General features: G+C 40.8%; 1 protein-coding gene across 1 annotated transcript in view; it reads right to left on the bottom strand.

Moving 5' to 3' along the window:
• Positions 1-19972, bottom strand: part of USP13 (ubiquitin specific peptidase 13) — a 121414-nt gene that overhangs the window by 78131 nt on the left and 23311 nt on the right. The gene's annotated exons all lie outside the window — the stretch shown is intronic.

Genomic DNA, 19972 nt, shown 5'->3' with positions numbered 1-19972 from the left:
AGTAATAAAACTTCATTTTTTTGTAATATTTTTTATTATAAAAGTAAAAGAGGGCAACATAAAACTACAGGCATATCTCGGTTTATGAATTTAATTCGTTCTGCGGGACTTTTTGTATTGCAAAAAATTTGTAACCAGAAACGCGGTTTCCCATAGGAATGCATTGAAAACCAATTAAACTGTTCCGGCAGTCAGAAAAAAGTAACAAAAAAAGTATTTTATCTGTTCAAAACTCTTTATAAAGTGCACTTTAAAGGCATAAATACTGGACAGGGACATTATTAAAAATTAATTTGTAAATGCACTGAAAACCAATTAATCTGTCCCAGAGGTCAGATAAGTGAAAAAAAGTTTTATCTGTTCAAAACTCTTTATAAAACTGCACTTTAAAGGCATAAAGGGACATGATTAAAAAAAAAAAAAAATTGTAAATGCATTGAAAATCAATTAATCCGTTCGTATTGTGAAAAAAATTTGTAAACCAAGCCAATATTTTCAATGGATTTTCATTCGTAAACTGAAAATTACATTAACCGAGGCATTCGTAAACCGAGGTATGCCTGTACTGCGATATTTGACGCGGTTTTTGATAAATTAACGCATCAATATCGGGTTTCATTAATGTAGTAGCAATTCTCAATGAATTCTCAAGGTGCTCACCAGGTATTTTGGCTCCAATTTTGCCCTTCGTGTACTTCAGCCTTGGAAATAGCTGCTCACAAATATAGGTGCTTGCGAAAACTGATGTCATGAAGAAGGCATGACTGTGAAGAGTGGGATATTTTTCTTTGGGAAGATAAAACTTAAGTCTAGTAAAGAGACAGTCAAATTTTGCTTTGACTGCATGTGTTTGCTAAATGTAACCATATTTCTACAAATAAATAAAGAAACATTTTACGTAGGTTTATGATTTTGTGCTGGGCTGCATTTATAGCCATCTTGGAAACCCCTGCTGTAAATCATTCAGGGCATTCTAAAAAGACAAATGTTTCAGTTGCGAACATAATGAAGAACTTAAGTATATACACCAGGGGTGTCAAACTGGCAGCCCTCCAGCTGTTGCGAAACTACAAGTCCCATCATGCCTCTGCCTTTGGGAGTCATGCTTGTAACTGTCAATCTTGCAATGCCTCATGGGACTTGCAGTTTGGCAACAGCTGGAGGGCCCCCAGTTTGACACCCATGATACTTTCCCTCCTAAAGGCAGCAAAAGCTTTTAAAGTGACTTGGTACTCTAAATCGATGATCCTCAAAGCTCTCCTTAAAACGGGTTTTGTGGATCTTCAAGAAAGAGCATGTAGAAATGTAGCTACTTTGTTCAATCAAGATTATTCCATCTGGGTCCCTAAAATTCATAAAGCATGCACTGTAGGAGAGGTCAAAGGAAACATTTAAAAAAAAGGTATGGTCAACATTACAATTATTGGAGATGTCAAAAAGGAAGGTTTAGTGGCACACTTTACCAAAATGCACAATACATTTTCATTTTTCTATATGAAAAAAGCATCAGTCTAGCAATGCTACTGCTAAGGTTTCTCATGACACCCTGCAGACAGTGCAGGATTCTTCAAGCTCACTCAGAAAGGATACACTATATAAAAAAAATGTGATTATGCAAAAGGCAGTTTGTTTCCATGCCCCAACCAATTACCTAGATGGTCATAACCATTAAACGTAAGAATTTCACTCAACGTACAGAAATACTGAACTTCAGAAAAATCGCATTCAACAGTACGATCAGTAATTCGATACATTTTATTAGAAACCCATTAAGAAATTTTGTTTGATAGCTATGCCAATGGTATGAATTTAGGCGCAAGGAGAACATGCAGATTCCAGGCAGGTAGCACCATGGTTAGGATTCAAACCAACGGCTGTAGTGCTACCAGGCAAAAGTGCTAACCATTTAGCCACGGTTTATAAACACTGGACAGCAATAAAAGTTCTACATCTGTTCTAAGTGCTACTTCACTAAGCACAAGGTTTTCTAAACAGAAACCACATTTACAATTAGAATTTCATTCCTCTGATAAGAAATATTTTGAATTCTTCACCTTCAATTTTTCTTGTCATGAAACCAAATCACTGAATTGGCCCTGGTAACCTTTAGGAAATCAAGATAAAGTTTCAAAGATAATGGTTTTCTAATGAAATTGCAACCATGTATGGCAGTGGGAATAATTGGACTACTGAAAGATAAATGTGCACATACAACATAGGTGCACCTATTGACTTTCAGTGTTACAATGTCAAAAATGCCAAATGCATAAAATCACATTTTAACACCTTCCCGCCCGGGCTATTGCAGACTGTCAGCCAGGCGGGACACTCGCCGTTGTGATTGGGCGTCATATGACGTCCTGCCAAAACGAGCCACTCAGGTGGCAGCGGGGCCACGTTGCGGCGCAATCTGTCACTACACCGGGTTTGTTGCCAGTGTGAGGTGACTGCTGTAACCAATCACAGCAGATCACATGTTAATTGTATACAATGGATGGCTTCCTGTCATGCCATCCATTGTATACAATTATGTTGTTAGCTGTGACTGCCAGTCACATGATACAGACAGGGCCAATCACAGCCAATCTGTATCATGTGATCAGCTTTACCCAATCACAGCTAATCACAACAAAAGACTGAATGAATCAGTTTCATTCAGTAACAATGATTGCAAATATCAATGAAGTACATTGCTATTAGCAATCATAATGTGTTTAAAAAAAAAAAAAATCCTGATCACTTGCCCAGAGTAGTTCAATGTTACTATGGTAACATTGTATTGCTTTGGTCACAGTGTACCGAAAAATAAAATCGTAAAAAAAAAAAAAAATGTAATAAAAAATGAAAAAAATAATAGAAACATTTGAAAAAAAAATACAAATTCAATTATTATTGTTATTTTCACCAAAGAAATGTAGCAGAATATAGTTTGACCTAAATTTGTGAAGAAATAATATTTATTTGCAAAATTTTATAACAGAAACGAAGAAAAGTGCATTTTGTTTCTCAAAAGTTTCAGGTGTTTTTTTGTTTTATTTAGCAAAAAATGAAAAAAAAACTCAGTGGTGATTTAATACCACCAAAAAAAAGCTCTATTTGTGTGAAAAAAAAATGATAAAAATCCAATATGGGTACAGTGTTGCATGACCACACAATTGTCATTCAAAGTGCGACCGTGCTGAAAGCTGAAAATTGGCCTGGGCAGGAAGGAGGTATAAGTGCCCAGTATGGAAGCGGTTAAATGAAAATATATAAAGCTAGTGCAACATTAAATGCATGCATAATCATCAAGTCCTAACTTTCTATCAATTCTTCCACCGTGAAGATATACACATCACCTTCAGCCCCTGCTCACACAGTGCGGCTTTGAAGTTGCGCTACTTCAGCGCGATTTCAAAGCCGCCAATCTGTGCAACTTCATGCACAGATGACAATGCAAGTCGCACGTGAAATCGCACAAAAACAGTGCAGGAACCTTTTTCAAAGTCGCACCGGTTTGAACAGTTCCATAGCGGCAAACAGAGTGCAACTTGTCATGTGACTTTGATCTAGCTAGTTGCATGACAAGTTGCACTCAGTGCACCACTTCAATCTTCAACATGTGAAAAAGTACACAGAGTGCTCCACTGTCTCTTAGACTGCTTTCACATCGCTCCGGTGCAAAAACGTGATAAAAAAGTATATGCGTTTTTGCCGCATTTCTGGTGTATTGTGTACCTGTGAAAAAGGGGCACGTGACCAAAACCACAACCGCGTTATTTTTAACTAATTTTCCATTCATTTCAATGAGGAGGTGCGCACCAAAAATTCAGCAAACAGGGTTTTACAAAATATAGTGGACCTGCAACTGATCAGTGTGAAGAGCTCCATAGGATTTCATGGTCATGCGGTTTTCTTCTGTTTTTTATTTTAACACAAAAATGCAAGATTTCAATATAGTGAGCTCAACTAGCACCTGCCTGTGACACAGCTATAGCGTTTCCTGGTCACACTACACTCGGCAAGCATCAGGAGAATGTAAACAATGTTTGATCCACTATTCTGGCTCCCAGGCAAAGGACAGTCCAAAGTAAAATAAAGCCAACCACTGTGCCATCACACATGCATGCAGCCATCATTAAGGAATTAAACCTTACATAATCTTCTCAGGTTTGATATGCGATTCCCCCACTCAGGTATAAACAAAACATAAAGTTTTTTTCTTTTAAACCTTTTTTTTTAACCACTTGCCCTCCAGAGGATTTTCCCCCCTTCCTGACCAGGCCATTTTTTCGGATATGGTGCTGTGTTAATTTAGCTGACAATTGCGCGGTCATGCAATGCTGCACCCAAATGAAATTTATGTCCTTTTTTCTCACAAATAGAGCTTTCTTTCGTTGGTATTTTATCACCTCTGCATGTTTTATTTTTTGTGCTATAAACAAAAAAAACAGACAATTTAAAAAAACAAAAACAATATTTAATATATGAAAATAATAAATAAATTAATAGATTTAGACCAAAATGTATTATGCACATGTCTTTGCTAAAAAAAAAAATCCCAATACGTGTAAATGAATTGGTTTACGTGAAAGCTATAGCATCTACAAATGGCGGTATGTATACACTGGAATTTGTATTTTTTTTTACAGTAATGGCAGCAATCAGTGACTTATAGTGGGACTGTGGGACTGCGGCGGTCATTCTGACACTTGGTGGGAACTGATTAACTGATATCCCCAATGACACTAAGACAGTGATCAGTGCTAATAAAAAGCACTGGCACTGTACTGACATTAGGCAGGAAAGGGTTAACATCTGGGGCGATCAAAGGGGTTAACTGTGTGCATTTCACATTATGTGCCATTTTACAACAGAAGCATGTTGCTTTGTATTTCTCTGCTGCGCAGAAAAATACAAAGCAGCATGTCCTTGCTGACAGGAGAGAGACCTGTGTTGTTTACACATAGGTTTCTCCCCTGTCAGCTTTCCCCGACAATCGCAAGGAACCCGGTGATTGACATCTCTAGCCGCCAATGGCGGCGTCGGTAGGGGCGTGTGTGCCCCCTACCCAGAAATGCAAGATAGATAGATATAGATAGATAGATAGAGAGAGATACAAACATACATATACACACACACATATACATACACACACACGATTTTGCACAGCTCTGTCGCGCTGTAGCAGTACTTCTACTATAGGGCGGCGGGCAAGTGCTTAAACTGGACATATCAGGATGTGCTTTAGTCTGCATAAACACCTGACATGTCAGGATACACAGAAACCATAAAGATCCATCCTATATGTAATAAAAAGTAAGTAACACCAATAACTACAACAAACCAAACATACTCTTGCCAGTTTTCAAAAAAAGAAAGAAAATAAAAAAGCGATATCTTTGAAAATTATAAAAAAAAGTCCTAAGCTCTAGGCAAGTGTCTAAGCCTAGGCTGGGGGTGCCATATGATGATGTCGGTTTGCTGCAGGCAGTAGGAAATCATGTCCCCAGTTTCCCCCTTCCATGCTTCCAGTAACATTCTAACTTACAGGAACTGAAAGCTGAGAAGCAGCAGTAAAGGAATGGTTTGTGTACACACCACTCAGAATATAAAGGCAACTGCTCAGGCAATAGGGTTTAGCTTATGTTCATATATATGTGTGCGTCTTTGCATGCGCACGCCATGGGTACAGCAGCCCATTCAATTGAATGGGCTTCTGTACCTGCAAGAAGCATAGGGAAAGAGGTCCAGACCCCCACCCCCTTTTTTTTTAAAAAAAAAAACATGCCACATAGAACCATATAACAATCAATGCTACCCCATGCATCTGCTAAAGAGCATTTCTGTGCAGGTCAGGAACACAAGTTATTATGCATGCATTCCTGATCTGAACATATGTGAACCTAACCTAAAAGTTTCTCCAAACCTAATGTTTTTTCCTTTGATTTTATTTTCACCTAGTGATCCTGCTAGCAGAACTATCTGGGGATGAATCGTTGCACCACATTTCCAGCAGTGTGTATGTAGTCAGAAGCCCAGCGCCAGATTCATGAAAACCCTGCAACATGTTCATTGTTAGTACAGTCACATGCAACATATTACTGTAGTTCCTTTTTAAGACACTTTTACTTATGGCGCTTGCGACAAATTCAAAAAACATACTGCCACAGGGGTGAGAAAAAAAAAAGTGGTCAGCTTAGCACCATGTTACACCCTAAAAAAAGAACATACACTGCTCAAAAAAATTAAAGGAACACTTTTTAATCAAAGTATAGCATCAAATCAATTAAACTCCTGGGATATTGATCTGGTCAGTTAAGTAGAAGAGGGGGCTGTTAATCAGTTTCAGCTGCTTTGGTGTTAATGAAATTAACAACAGGTGCACTAGATGGGCAACAATGAGACCAACCCCAAAATAGGAATGGTTTTACAGGTGGAGGCCACTGACATTTTTTCCCTACAAATCTTTTCTGTTTTTCACTAGTTTTGCATTTGGCCAGGGTCGGTGTCACTACTGGTATCATGAAGTGATACCTGGACCCTACAGAGGTTGCACAGGCAGTTCAACTCCTCCAGCATGGCACATCAATATGTGCCATTGCCAGAAGGTTTGCTGTGTCTCCCAGCAGAGTCTCAAGAGCATGGAGGAGATTCCAGGAGACAGGGAGTTACTCTAGGAGAGCTGGACAGGGCCATAGAAGGTCCTTAACCCATCATCTGGAACGGTATCTGCCCCTTTGTGCAAGGAGGAACAGGATGAGCACTGCCAGAGCCCTACAAAATGACCTCCAGCTGGTGTGAATGTCTCTGACCAAACAATCAGAAACAGACTTCATGAGGGTGACCTGAGGGCCCGACAACCTCTAGTGGGTCCTGTACTTACTGCCCAGCACCATAGAGCTCGATTGGCATTTGCCATTGAACGCCAGAATTGGCAGGTCCGCCACTAGCGCCCTGTGCTTTTCACAAATAAGAGCAGGTTCCCCATAAACACATGTGACAGATGTGAAAGGGTCTGGAGAAGCCGTGGAGATTGTTATGCTCCTTGTAACATCATTCAACATGACTCTGTTTTGGTGGTGGGCCAGTGATGGTCTGGGGAGGCATATCCATGGAGGGATGCACAGACCTCTACAAGCTAGACAATGGCACTCTGACTGCCATTAGGTATCAGGATGAAATCCTTGGACCTACGCTGGTGCGCTGGGTCCCTCCTGGTGCACGACAATGCCCGGCCTCATGTGGGGAGAGTATGCAGGCAGTTCCTGGAGGATGAAGGAATTGATACCATTGAATGACCCCCACGCTCACCTGACCTAAATCCAATAGAACCCCTCTGGGATATCATGTTTCTGTCCAGAAGCTCAGTGATGCTCTGGTCCAGATCTGGGAGGAAATACCCCAGGACACCATCCGTTGTCTCGTTATTAGCATGCCCCGACATTGTCAGTCATGCATACAAGCAAGTGGAGGCCATACAAACCAAGTACCATTTTGAGTTTCTGCAATGAAATTTCAGCAAGATGGACTAGCCTGCTGCATCATTTATTCACTTGGATTTTCGGAGTATCTTTGAATTCAGTCCTCTGTAGATTGATAATTTTCATGTCCATCAAACGATGGGGCATCTTTACATTCCTAACACATTACCCAGTCCATATCAGTATAGATATCCAGCATGAGATTTTTCCCCATTGAAATCTGATATGTTTTCAAAGTGTTCCTTTAATTTTTTAGCAGTGCACTCTAATGCCTGCTTCACACATATGCATTTTACAGTGCATTTTAAGTTTTGCAGAAAAGCACTACAGTCTATTTACTGTGGTTTCCTTCGGGTCACGTTCACATCTGTGCGTTTTCCACTGGTGTGTTTTTTGGAAAGAGTCAGGGACTTTTTTCTTTACCACAGCAGGTTGTGTTTTTGGTTCCATAGACTTCGAAAGGAAACGCAGTGGAAATATCAAAAACACACCGCTGTCTGTGACAACAGACATCTCCCAAATGCAAAATAAAATAAAAACGCATTACAATGCATCAAAAACACATGTAAAAAAACCACGAAACACCAGGAAAATGCATCAACCACAACCTGTATAGGTGTGAACCCAGCCCTTCACATCTGGCATTTCGGGATCTCAGGCAGAATTACTACAATCTGCCTGAGATCTGAAATTGCAATGCATTCGCGGAAAAACGCACCACGCATGTTTGGGTGCCACTCATTTTTTTCTGCTGCAACTGTAGTGCAATGACTCGGCTGCAATCGTGGCTAACCGCATCGCACAAAGCTCATCACCCCAAAAAGGAGCAGGAGTTTTTTTGGGGCAACAAGCTTCATGCAATGCAGTTTGCCACGATTGCAGCACGATTTACAGCATAACAATCGCGGCAGAACCATACCGTCTTTAGGTGCCATTGTAAATGAATGGCAACCAAACACACGTGGTCCGTTTTGCCTCTATCGCGGTGCGATTTAAGCAATTCTGTCTGAGATCTCAAAATGCTAGATGCGAAAGGGGCCTAAAAGTTGAAGCGGAGTTCCAGCTGAAAAAAATAAAAAATAAAAAAACAAAAACAGTAGCATCTGACTTTTAAAATATAGACACTTACCTGTCACTCAGTCCAGCGGTGTCCTCACCACAGCTGGTTTCACCGGCTGTCTTCTCTCCCCGTCGCAGGCATCTTCAGTGTGGGCACCCGGCTGTGACATCTTGCGGCTTAACTGCACATGCGCGTGAAGTGCTGCGCTTTGTGAATGGTCTCGTAGTCTTCTGGGACCTGTCACATGTACCAGAAGACTACAGAGAGGGACAGGGGGACAACAATTTACGCTTCTGATCGCCTAGGTGATTTCAGTAGAAATGGCAGGGGGTACCTGTCAAATTCGGGTACCCACTCCCCAAAGGTGCCAATCCTTAATGGGGAGCGGGGGACGAAGGCTTAAAGCGGAACTTCCCCTTTTTCCGCATACTACAATTTTGGCCGTATTTCCTCTGGAAATGATATTTGATACATTACAAATTCTCTCCCTACTTCTCCAAATAGCTTCTCTGCTTGTAAACCTCCACCATTTCACAGAAGAGATGCTTGCGACAGCTCAGTCAGAGCTTCAACAGGTGATTTCACAAGACGGCTTTCTAAGAAGTGTCTATGCTTTCTGAATTGCAGAGTTTCTGTCCCAGAGGAACAATGCTCTCTCTGCTGTATCTATGGAGGAGCAGTGTTGTCACCTAGAACAGGAAGTGTGTTTTGACTACAGAATACCTCTCCCTAGGCCTCATGCACACAGGCAGAGAAAACACCGCTTTTAAAAGGCATTTTTCATTTTTTTTTTTTTTTATGAACGCAGCTCTATTTAAGCACATTATGTTGTTTAGATTCTTATTTTAGACCATGGTTCAGGAGCAAAAAAAATATGTCTCAAATCTGCATTTGGAGAGGAGCTTGCTGGAATATTTTACTCACATCCTGTACATGCATAAAAATCATGCATATGCTTTAAGACTAGGTTCACACTTACGTAGTTTGAGTTTGATCTGTTTCTGCAGTGTATTTTGCATTTTTTCCCCCAACTTGTTGCTGAGCAGAATTGTTGCTGGGCAAATCAAAATGCAAATCAAAAGCGCATAAAGAACACACTGCATGTATTTCTGCAGTGTCTCCAATGAAGTCTATTGAACCAAAAATGCAACGGTTTGCGTTTGAAAAAGTCCCTGACCCTTTCCAAAAAATGCAACGGGTGAAAGCGCGGAGATGTGAATGTGTCCCATAGGAAATATTGTTAAATGAACTGTAGTGTGTTTCTGCAAAACGCTCCGCAAAACGCTTAGGTGTGAACCTACAGTAAATTCTTTCTAGCAGGTAAAATAATTTAACATTCTGACCAGTAGAATGAGTTTACACTTGTAAACACACATGAACGCACATAACTGCGTGCCATAATAAGCATTATTACACTTTATTTTTCTGCCATCTTCTGGCAAAAAGTGGCATCATAGATAGGAGTATTTTAACAGCTTGCCAACTAGCCACAGTACATATAGTGCAGTGGGGCAGAAGCTACAGGCATTGTAACGTACTGCCTACTCCACTGTAATCTGACACAACATCAGAGTTGATCAACAGATCCCACCCAATGATTCATGGCATGCTCCTGCTGATCAGGTGTGTGCAATCACAGCCTAGAGCCCTGTGTTGACAAACATCACAAAGCTCTGTACAGAGGGAACGCTTGCTTTGTTTCTTTTCCCTGCAAAGCGGGGAAAGAAACAATTCGATTTATAGTAAAAAGCAACACAGAGTACACACATTAACACTTGTTAAGCACACAATTAACCCCTTCGCAGCCAGTGTCATTAGTAGAGTGTTACTGGAGCTGTCATTGGCAGTTAGTTCCCACAGTGTCAGATTGCCCACCACATTATCAGAGTCCCATTATAAGTCGCTGACTGCTTACTAATATGAAAAATAATCTAGTGCAGGGCTGAAAATTTCGAGTCTAGACCTACTAGCCAGGAACAAACCTTATTCTCCACCAGTTGCCCCACCCATCTTTGCCCAGGTCCGCCCCCAACCCCGCCCCTGGCCCGGCCCCAACCCCGCCCCCAACGCCCCCTTAAAGCTTATGAAATTACATTTTTCTTTAGAATAAAGAGTCCAAAATATAAAACTGTATACAGTAATGTATATCCCAGCTCCCCTGTACTCCATTATAGTGATATGACATGTATAGAGTAATCAATACTGTATACATGTCATCACTATAATGGAGCACAGGGGAGGGGGGATATACATTACTGTATACATTTCATATCACTATAATGGAGTACAGGGGAGGGGGGATATATATACTGTATACATGTCATATCACTATAATGGAGTACAGGGGAGCTGGGATATACATACTGTATACAGGTCATATCACTATAATGGAGTACAGGGGAGGGGGGATATACATTACTGTATACACGTCATATCACTATAATGGAGTACAGGGGAGCTGGAATATACATTACTGTATACATGTCATCACTATAATGGAGTACAGGGGAGCTGGGATATACATTACTGTATACATGTCATATCACTATAATGGAGTACAGGGGAGCTGGGATATACATTACTGTATACATGTCATATCACTATAATGGAGTACAGGGGAGCTGGGATATACATACTGTATACAGGTCATATCACTATAATGGAGTACAGGGGAGGGGGGATATACATTACTGTATACACGTCATATCACTATAATGGAGTACAGGGGAGCTGGAATATACATTACTGTATACATGTCATATCACTATAATGGAGTACAGGGGAGCTGGAATATACATTACTGTATACATGTCATCACTATAATGGAGTACAGGGGAGCTGGGATATACATTACTGTATACATGTCATATCACTATAATGGAGTACAGGGGAGCTGGAATATACATTACTGTATACATGTCATCACTATAATGGAGTACAGGGGAGGGGGGGATATATATACTGTATACATGTCATATCACTATAATGGAGTACAGGGGAGCTGGGATATACATTACTGTATACATGTCATCACTATAATGGAGTACAGGGGAGCTGGGATATACATTACTGTATACATATCATCACTATAATGGAGTACAGGGGAGCTGGGATATACATTACTGTATACATGTCGTATCACTATAATGGAGTACAGGGGAGGGGGTATATACATTACTGTATACATTTCATATCACTATAATGGAGTACAGGGGAGGGGGGATATACATACTGTATACAGGTCATATCACTATAATGGAGTACAGGGGAGGGGGGATATATATTCTGTATACATGTCATATCACTATAATGGAGTAAAGGGGAGGGGGGATATACATACTGTATACAGGTCATATCACTATAATGGAGTACAGGGGAGGGGGGATATACATACTGTATACAGGTCATATCACTATAATGGAGTACAAAGGAGCTGGGATATACATTACTGAGTAATGTATATCCCAGTTCCCCTGTACTCCATTATAGTGATATGACGTATACAGTGCTTACTCCTTGAGTCCACGACAGTGGTGGAGAGGGTGTCTCCTCTCAGCGGAGGAGAGAAGACTTCTCCTGCACCTGTTCCCTCAGTGGCGGTGCCGAAGAAGCCGGAAACCGGAACTCGGCTTCACAATGAGGCTTGGAGCGCAGCCGCTCCATCATCTGTGCTTGCTGCTCGAGAATTTCTCCTCGCATTTGGCGAGTGGCTTTTTCAATCCCTGATCTAGTGTATATACCAATGTTTGAAGATGCTTTAACTGTCACGTAAACCAATTTATATACACTTATTGGGATTTTTTTTCCCCAAAAGCACTTAGTAAAATACATTTTAGCCTAAATTTATAAAGAAATTAATTTTTTTATTTTTCTATTGAATAGGTTTTATAGCAGAAAGTAAAAAGTACTGTTTTTTTGTTTGTTTTTTTTAAATGTTGGTATTGTTTTGTTTATATAATACTAAATAAATAATCCCAGTGGTAATCAAATACCACCAAAAGAAAGCTCTATTTGTCTGAAAAAAAGTGTCAATTTCATTTGGGTACAGTGTTGCATAATTGAGCAATTGCAAGTTAAAGTAGCACAGTGCCAAATAGCAAAAAAATGGCCTGGTCATGAAGGGGTTAAAATCTTCCAGAGCTCAAGTGGTTAATATGCCCCTGTGCATGAAACCTTAACCTCATCTCCATAACACAGCGAGGAGATGCTCTGTAGCAGTTATTAGGATTTCAGTGCAACACAAGAGAAGGCCACAAAAATTTTCAAAAAAATAAAAAATCGGTGAATTTCTGGCAAGAACACCAGGCCCTTTTTTTTCCCATGTCAGCTTTTTATTGCTGTGTTTACTTCGGATTTTTTCTCTTTTCCCGCCAGGAGAAACTTGTCACTGTGACAGCAATGGTTTGTTCTCGTGCGTTTTACTGCCTGCCAAATAGGACATGTGGTTTCATTTACAGCCATGCTGTTTATTGTACAGCCCTGCGTAGCTGCATGCCCTTCTTTAGGTGGGCAGTAAAACCATGGCTCAACTGCTTGCTTTTGCTGGTGTGAACAAGTCCTAAGTGAGGAAAAATATCTCTAACACCCCAGATTGCAGTAAAATCCAAACAGGGGTTCTAATTTTTTGCTGCTCTATCCAAACTAAAAATAAATTTAAAAGCTGCCAAATAGGTAAAGGACCCGAAGACCGGCAAAGGACAGCTCTGGATTGGACAGGTAAGTGTCTTTTTATCAAATGTCAGTTGCTACAGTATTTGTAGATGCTAATTTTCTTTTTTTTTTTAGGGGGGGTCTGTGGACCCGCATTAAAAATGTCCAGTGTGTATGAGACCTTAGGATTTACCTGACATTTAAATCAGAATTGGCTCTTAAACTGGTCATACACAAAGATGTTTTTCTTTCAACACAACAGGCCAAACGAGAAATTCCTAGATTCCAAGCAGCGTAGACAGGTGAAATCTGCTGGCAGCTATTGCATCCTCACAGCTGTACCCACAGCTGTCAAATACTCAAATAGTGACTACAGTTGATTGGCTGCAGTCACTAATTGGCCAACTTTTTTTCTGCCCAGCTCCTTTGACTTCTGAAAGTTTGTGAAGCAGAGTGGTGTTGGGCAGCACCAACCACAGCTTGAATTTTGTCTCATTCCGAGAAATTGGTCAACATTCGAGCAGTGTATAGCCAGATTTAGTTTCCCGTCCCATGACATTTTCCATCTGACAAAGTTAAGATGAATCTCCAACCACACGTGGACATTTTATTTTTCCCCTTACTGGTAAGGTCCCCTTGGCTATTTTTATCGAATATGACTCTCCAGTCCTGTTCTTCCATACACCCATCCAATGATCATTACAGATGAAGTCCTTTTTAGGCATTTCTGTGTGATGGTAAAAGGGAGAGAAGAGGTACATGTGTTGATATGTATTAATGTGTCCTATTGTCAGAAGAGAAGTGTTCAGGGAATTCTGTTTACAGCTGTGATTTCTTAGATATCTTGTTATATTTACTCTTATGACTCACAGACTGCCTCTACATCATAATAATATCCCACGAGTCACAGAGCCACAAAAAGCAGTATGACAGGTGAACACTTAGGATAAGGTGTGCACATTAAAATAGGTATAGCCAAAGCTTTGGCCTATGGATCACAGGAGTGTAGTTCGTTCTGCACTCCTGTGACCCCATTTTCAGCTGATAGTGGGCTGAAGTCCGCTGCTGGCTAACGTTACAGAGCTGGTCCAGGCATTGAAAAGATCCCGACCATATGGTTGAGATCCACCCAAAAGACTGGACCTGGCACCTGGCTCAGCCTCTCAGCAAGCCGCCATGAGCCTGAACCAGCTTCTCCCACCCCCTCCACAGCTCAGCACTCCAGCCCACATGGAAGAAAAATATATTTTAAAAATATTCTTCCCAAATATATTGACATATATTTGAAATACTACAATTTTGGCCATATTTCAATATATTTCAAAATATATTCAAAATATGTATAAATGCTGTATGTTGAAATGCATCTTTATTACAAAATGTATGAAAAATATTTTTAAAAATACATTTTCAAATATACTGTATGTCTTTAAAAATACATTTAATCTGCATTTTTGGAATGCATTTACAAATATATGTAAAAATTACTTTATTTGTTAAAAGAAATCTGAAGAATATATTTAAAAAATATAGATTTTGAAAAATGTTTTTCATACATTTTGTAATATATAAAAAAAACACTATATATATATATATATATATATATATATATATATAATATGGCCAAAATTGTAGTATTTCAGATATATGTCAATATATTTGTGTAGAATATTTTTAAAATATGTTTCAAATATATTTTTCTTCCATGTGGGAGTGAGCACTGGAGGGGCAGAGCAAGAGAGCTGGTGACTGTCAGTCCCGATCAGAGCGGTGGAGGAGAACTGAGCAATCAACAGTGTTTTTTTTTTTAATCCAAACAATCAATAGTGTTCAGTTCTCCGTGCAGAACCGGTAAAGGGACATATGCAGTATTGTATTGTAATAATTTGGTTTTTTTTCAAAAACCCATACTTCTTTTTTAAAGTAGTACTAAAGCCTACATTTTTTTTTACCTTAAAGCATTCTCTGCATTACAGTAAAAAAAACATCCCACTATCTGTCCTAGTCCCCTCTATCTATAAATATGTACCTGGCTCAATGTCACCGTTCCATAGCTGTTTTGGTTCCAGAACGGCTTACTTCACTTCCTGTTTTCACAAGAGAAATTAATAGGGAAGCCATAGGTTCTTGCCACTGTCTGTCACAAGTCTGTGAAGAGGGGGAGGGAGCGGCAGCGTGGTTTATCAACACTAAGTGTGTCTATTGAAACACAGCTCAGCTCAGGATCCAATGGGATCACACACGTGTGGACGACAACTTAGCACCCAGCTTGCTACAGGAGACACCCAAAGGAGAGAGGAGCCAACATTGCCGGTGGGAACTGCCAGAAGATGAAAGTGAACGTTCCATGCAATAGATACAGCAGGCAAGTACAACCTTTTTTATTTATTTTTGGTTTTTCCTTCTGTAAAAACCACATCTATTTAAATCAGCACATCCAGGCCTAGGTAGCTGAAGTTATATGCAAATCTTGACTTTTCCTGGAAATCTCCTTCATGATCCAGCAGTCTCTAAGTTCCTGAGGTAATCAAGACTGATGTGAAATCCATAGCCCTGTACTGGGTGTGAGAACACAGAGGGACAGTCCACCACCAGAGAATGGGGGAGCGCGATCTCCTGTGCGAATGGAGGATCAGGTAAGTTAAAGTCTAAAAACTCTCCACCTAGACTAAATGAGCAGTTAACCCCCTAAAGTGCAGGCGCAGCCCCACTGCAAGGGATAATTTTATGTTTCCCAGAGTTGAGCTTTAGGTCTCACATTAACTAGTGCATGACATTTAACAAAAAATTGGTGGCCACACTGGATGATAGGCTATCCAAATTTCACAACCCTGGATTACATCACACTTACCAGTAGACTTCAGCAGGCCCTTGTTATACAGAACCCATTCTAATGAGCACTGGTTACTCCTTCCCTTTCCTACTACAGCCTCTGACCCCCACTCCCCCTCCTCCAATTACCCTTACTTGGCCTCCCCTCCCCCCAATCTCTTCACTGATCTTTCCTGAGTACTATTCCTTTTCTGTTAGCTGATCACCTACCATTTTTGTTTAAAAGTCAGCAGCTACAAATGCTGTAGCTACTGACTTTTAAAAATAAGGTACCGGCTGAAGATCCAGTTCTGTCTTCCTGCAGCTTTTTACCACTGATGCCGCCATTTTGAAGAACCACAGACAGCTTTCTGCTGTGCATGCGTGAGGTCGTGCAGTGCTGTGGCACTGGTCCTGCAGTCTCCTTTGATGTACAACATGCCCCAGGAGGCTATGGATAGGGATAGTGAGTGTGGGTAGGGGGCCTGCCCAAAGCCTAGGCAAAAATTAAGGAAATGGGAACAGATATCTATCAAACATGGGTATCCGTTCCCCAGAAAAAAAAAAAAAAAACACATTAAAAGTGTTACGGCTTTGGGTCGGAAGTTGAATAGGCAGCAGTTTCACTTTTGAGCGAGTGTCCACTTTAAGTAATCCTGTCCCTAACTTCAGTTTCGGGATGAAATAGTCCTGGAATTTATTTCTAATGCACATTCTGAATGGTGTAATAGATTTATAACTTGCCTTAATTTGCTGAATAATAGTCTTGTGTCGCTTTCTATATGTAATGTTATTGCAAGTGCAGGATAAAGATTATGCCCGCTCTGTTCTAATGTTTTCTTACCTGTTCAATATTGAAAACTCAACAAAAAACTACTGAAATGTGAACATTTAAGGTTAGTTCCATCCCCACCTATGACCCACCACTGGTCATTTATTCTGATGAGCAGCACTGCTGACCAATAGGGAAGCAGGAGAAGGAAGGGTTTATTCTAGATGGTTTAGGGCAGGGGTGGGCAACTGTGGCCCTCCAGCTGTTGGAGAACTACAAGTCCCATCATGCCTCTGCCTTTGCGAGTCATGCTTGTAACTGTCAGTTTTGCAATGCCTCATGGGACTTGTAGTTCTACAACAGCTGGAGGGCCACAGTTGCCCAGCCCTGGTTTAGGGCCATACACTCGCAACAGATGAGTCTGTGTCATGGGAACCACAAGTGGATGTTATTAGCCACGGGCAGCAAGTTTGTACAAATCCATGACAGTTGGCAGCAGCTATTTGCATGTAATCACACATCAAGCAAATACATGCAGATAGTAATCCAGGACATAGACAGTTCATATCCTGCGCTGCTCATCTGTTTAACTGCATGAAATTGCTTGATGTGCGATTATGGGCAACACAGCCCTGGACACCTGTAAGCCCGTCATTGATTTGTACAGGCTTGCTGGCGACAGCTAATGGCATCTACCCCATGGCACAGTTATGCTCTTTCTTGCTATACTGCCCTACACAGCTGTGTGAATGAGCCCTTATAGGAAAGGTTAGATTTCTACATAAAGCTATCTTGCTATACCTCTGGATCCACTGATGGCTCTGGCATGCCGCTATATAAGATATCCTGGTAAACAAAGCAACAAACTTCCAGAGGCACAGTAACCAGGCTTGTATTGGAACAAACCAACAGCTGCTTAGAAACCCTGACACAGCCAGTTGTGCAATCCAACTTGCGCGGACAGAACGGACTTACAAGCCGGTGGCTACTTGTACTGTATTTAAGGGGCACGTAGAAATTTAACTGCACACTGGCAAGTATGCACACCTTAATGCATTACTAAACCCAGGATCCTGCATTCAATAGATCTAGTCTCCCACAGTACACAGAACATGGAAATGCAATTATTTTATTAAATACAAACTGCTAAATATCTTTTCTCATCAGCAGTTAGAGCAGTCTTGTGACTTCTATCAGTGTCCAGCAGAGCACTGGTTAAAGCTTGTAGGAGGAGTTTTCATTCATCTCTGATTGTCCTATGAGGCTGCATAACCCCTGACACCCTGTAGCGCTTATTGGCCCTGTGCTCATCACATGCACTCTCCCAAGAAAAAATACTCTAGCAATACACACCAAACTGAGCATGTGCAGCTTGCCCCCAAGGCTCTGTTCTATCAGCAGATGGATGGGGGACAGTAGAAGGGAAAGATCAGAGAGGAGAGGATCAAACATCCTTTTTAGACAATGTGGATGATTAACCCCTGAGGTTCCACCGTGAGTATAACAAGCATGCTTTGCTGCATACACAGACTGATTTTACTGTTGTGGGTTTAATAACACTTTAAAGGAGAAGTTCATGTTACACCCATACTCAGGGTGCAACATGTAACATGTCACGAAAGGACCGGCCTCATGTCACAATTTAAAAAACATGCCAAGCAGGGCTCCCCTGTCATTCAAGCTTTGCAATCACTTTCTGCCTTACCAGTGGACTATGAAAGCCTGAGGTCTGCCTTGTGCCTTGCTGGCCAACAGCACTCCCAGTGCAAGGGCTAGATTACTGAATACGGATACAAATCTAGACTGCAGGTAGTTATACTAGTAGAATTTAAAATGAAATGTAAAATAATGTAGAGAGACAAAAGAAAAAAAAAAAAGATGTAGAGATTGTCCACTCTAAGGCCACAGATGGATAGAATTTCAAACAAAAATTCTTAGGAAAACTTGTACAAAAATTCTCAGAACATTTGTTTCCTGTTTGAAAGATTGTGTTTGCTTTTAATATTTGATTTGATGTTATTATTTTATTTATTACAGGTATTTATATAGCACCATCCATTTACGCAGCCAGCGCTTTACATATATAATGTACATTCACATCAGTCCCTAACCCTCAAGGGGCGTACAATCTAAGGTCCCTAACTTACATTCATATACATACTAGGGACAATTTAGACAGGAGCCAATTAACCTACCAGCATGTCTTTGGAGTGTGGGAGGAAATCGGAGTACCCTAAGGAAACCCACGCAGGCACAGGGAGAACATGCAAACTCCAGGCAGGTGGTGCCATGGCTGGAATTTGAACCAACGACCCTAATACTGCCAGGCGGAAGTGCTAACCATTTAGCCACTGTGATTTTGAAATGAACAGACTTTGCCAAACATAGACCATTAGAACTTCATTCATTCAAGAAAGATTTTCCATCCAGTTTCTTCAATTTGTCTTGTCACTGCAGTCAAAAACGAACGTCGATTTGACCCCTACTAATGATTAGAAAAACGAATAAACTTTCTTAGAACCTTCTTTTCCCAAGAATATTCATTCAAAATTCTACCCATACATGGCCAGCTTAAAGCCAGTCATATATGGATCGAAATTTGACCGGTTCAGCAAGATTTGTTCCATGGGCAGGCTGATTTTTACATGCAATTACTGCCGGCAGCTATAGCTGCTAGGAGAAATCATTGTGTCCTGCAGAACGGGAAGGCTCCCCGTGCCCCTCTTCCCCACTGGCAGTATACAATAGCACTGCGGGATGCAGGAAAGAAAAGTCAAGTCATCTATGGGTTGCTTAAGAGGCAATGTCCCACTTGCGATCCTGTCACCGGCAATTGCTATACAGGGCAGAAGATGGAGGAGTGTTTTTCTTGCTGAGAGATTCTTGGTGTTTCCGTCAGGGTTCACCAACACCAGTGCACTGTGTTAATATGTTACATACGTTGCTGTGCTGCAAAGCCATTGATTTCAAATAGCCCCCAACGTCTTTGCACTGAAGTGCACAGCAATATGTGGTAATCTATGAACGTTACATAGTTAGTCTGGCTGAAAAGAAAAAAAAAAAAAGGACAAAAGTCCATCCAGTTCAACCATAAAAATAAAAAAAGTTATAATCCTACACCCACAGTTGATCCAGAGGAAGGCAAAAAAACCAGCAAAGCATGATCCCCCGAGAGGCAATCTGATATTCCCTGGATCAACTTTACCTATAAATGTT

Source organism: Staurois parvus, unplaced genomic scaffold (assembly GCF_062004578.1).
Source record: "Staurois parvus isolate SC_StPar_1 unplaced genomic scaffold, SC_StPar_1.0 ptg000155l, whole genome shotgun sequence".
NCBI classification, from domain to species: domain Eukaryota; kingdom Metazoa; phylum Chordata; class Amphibia; order Anura; family Ranidae; genus Staurois; species Staurois parvus.
This window is presented reverse-complemented; position numbering and strand designations above follow the sequence as displayed.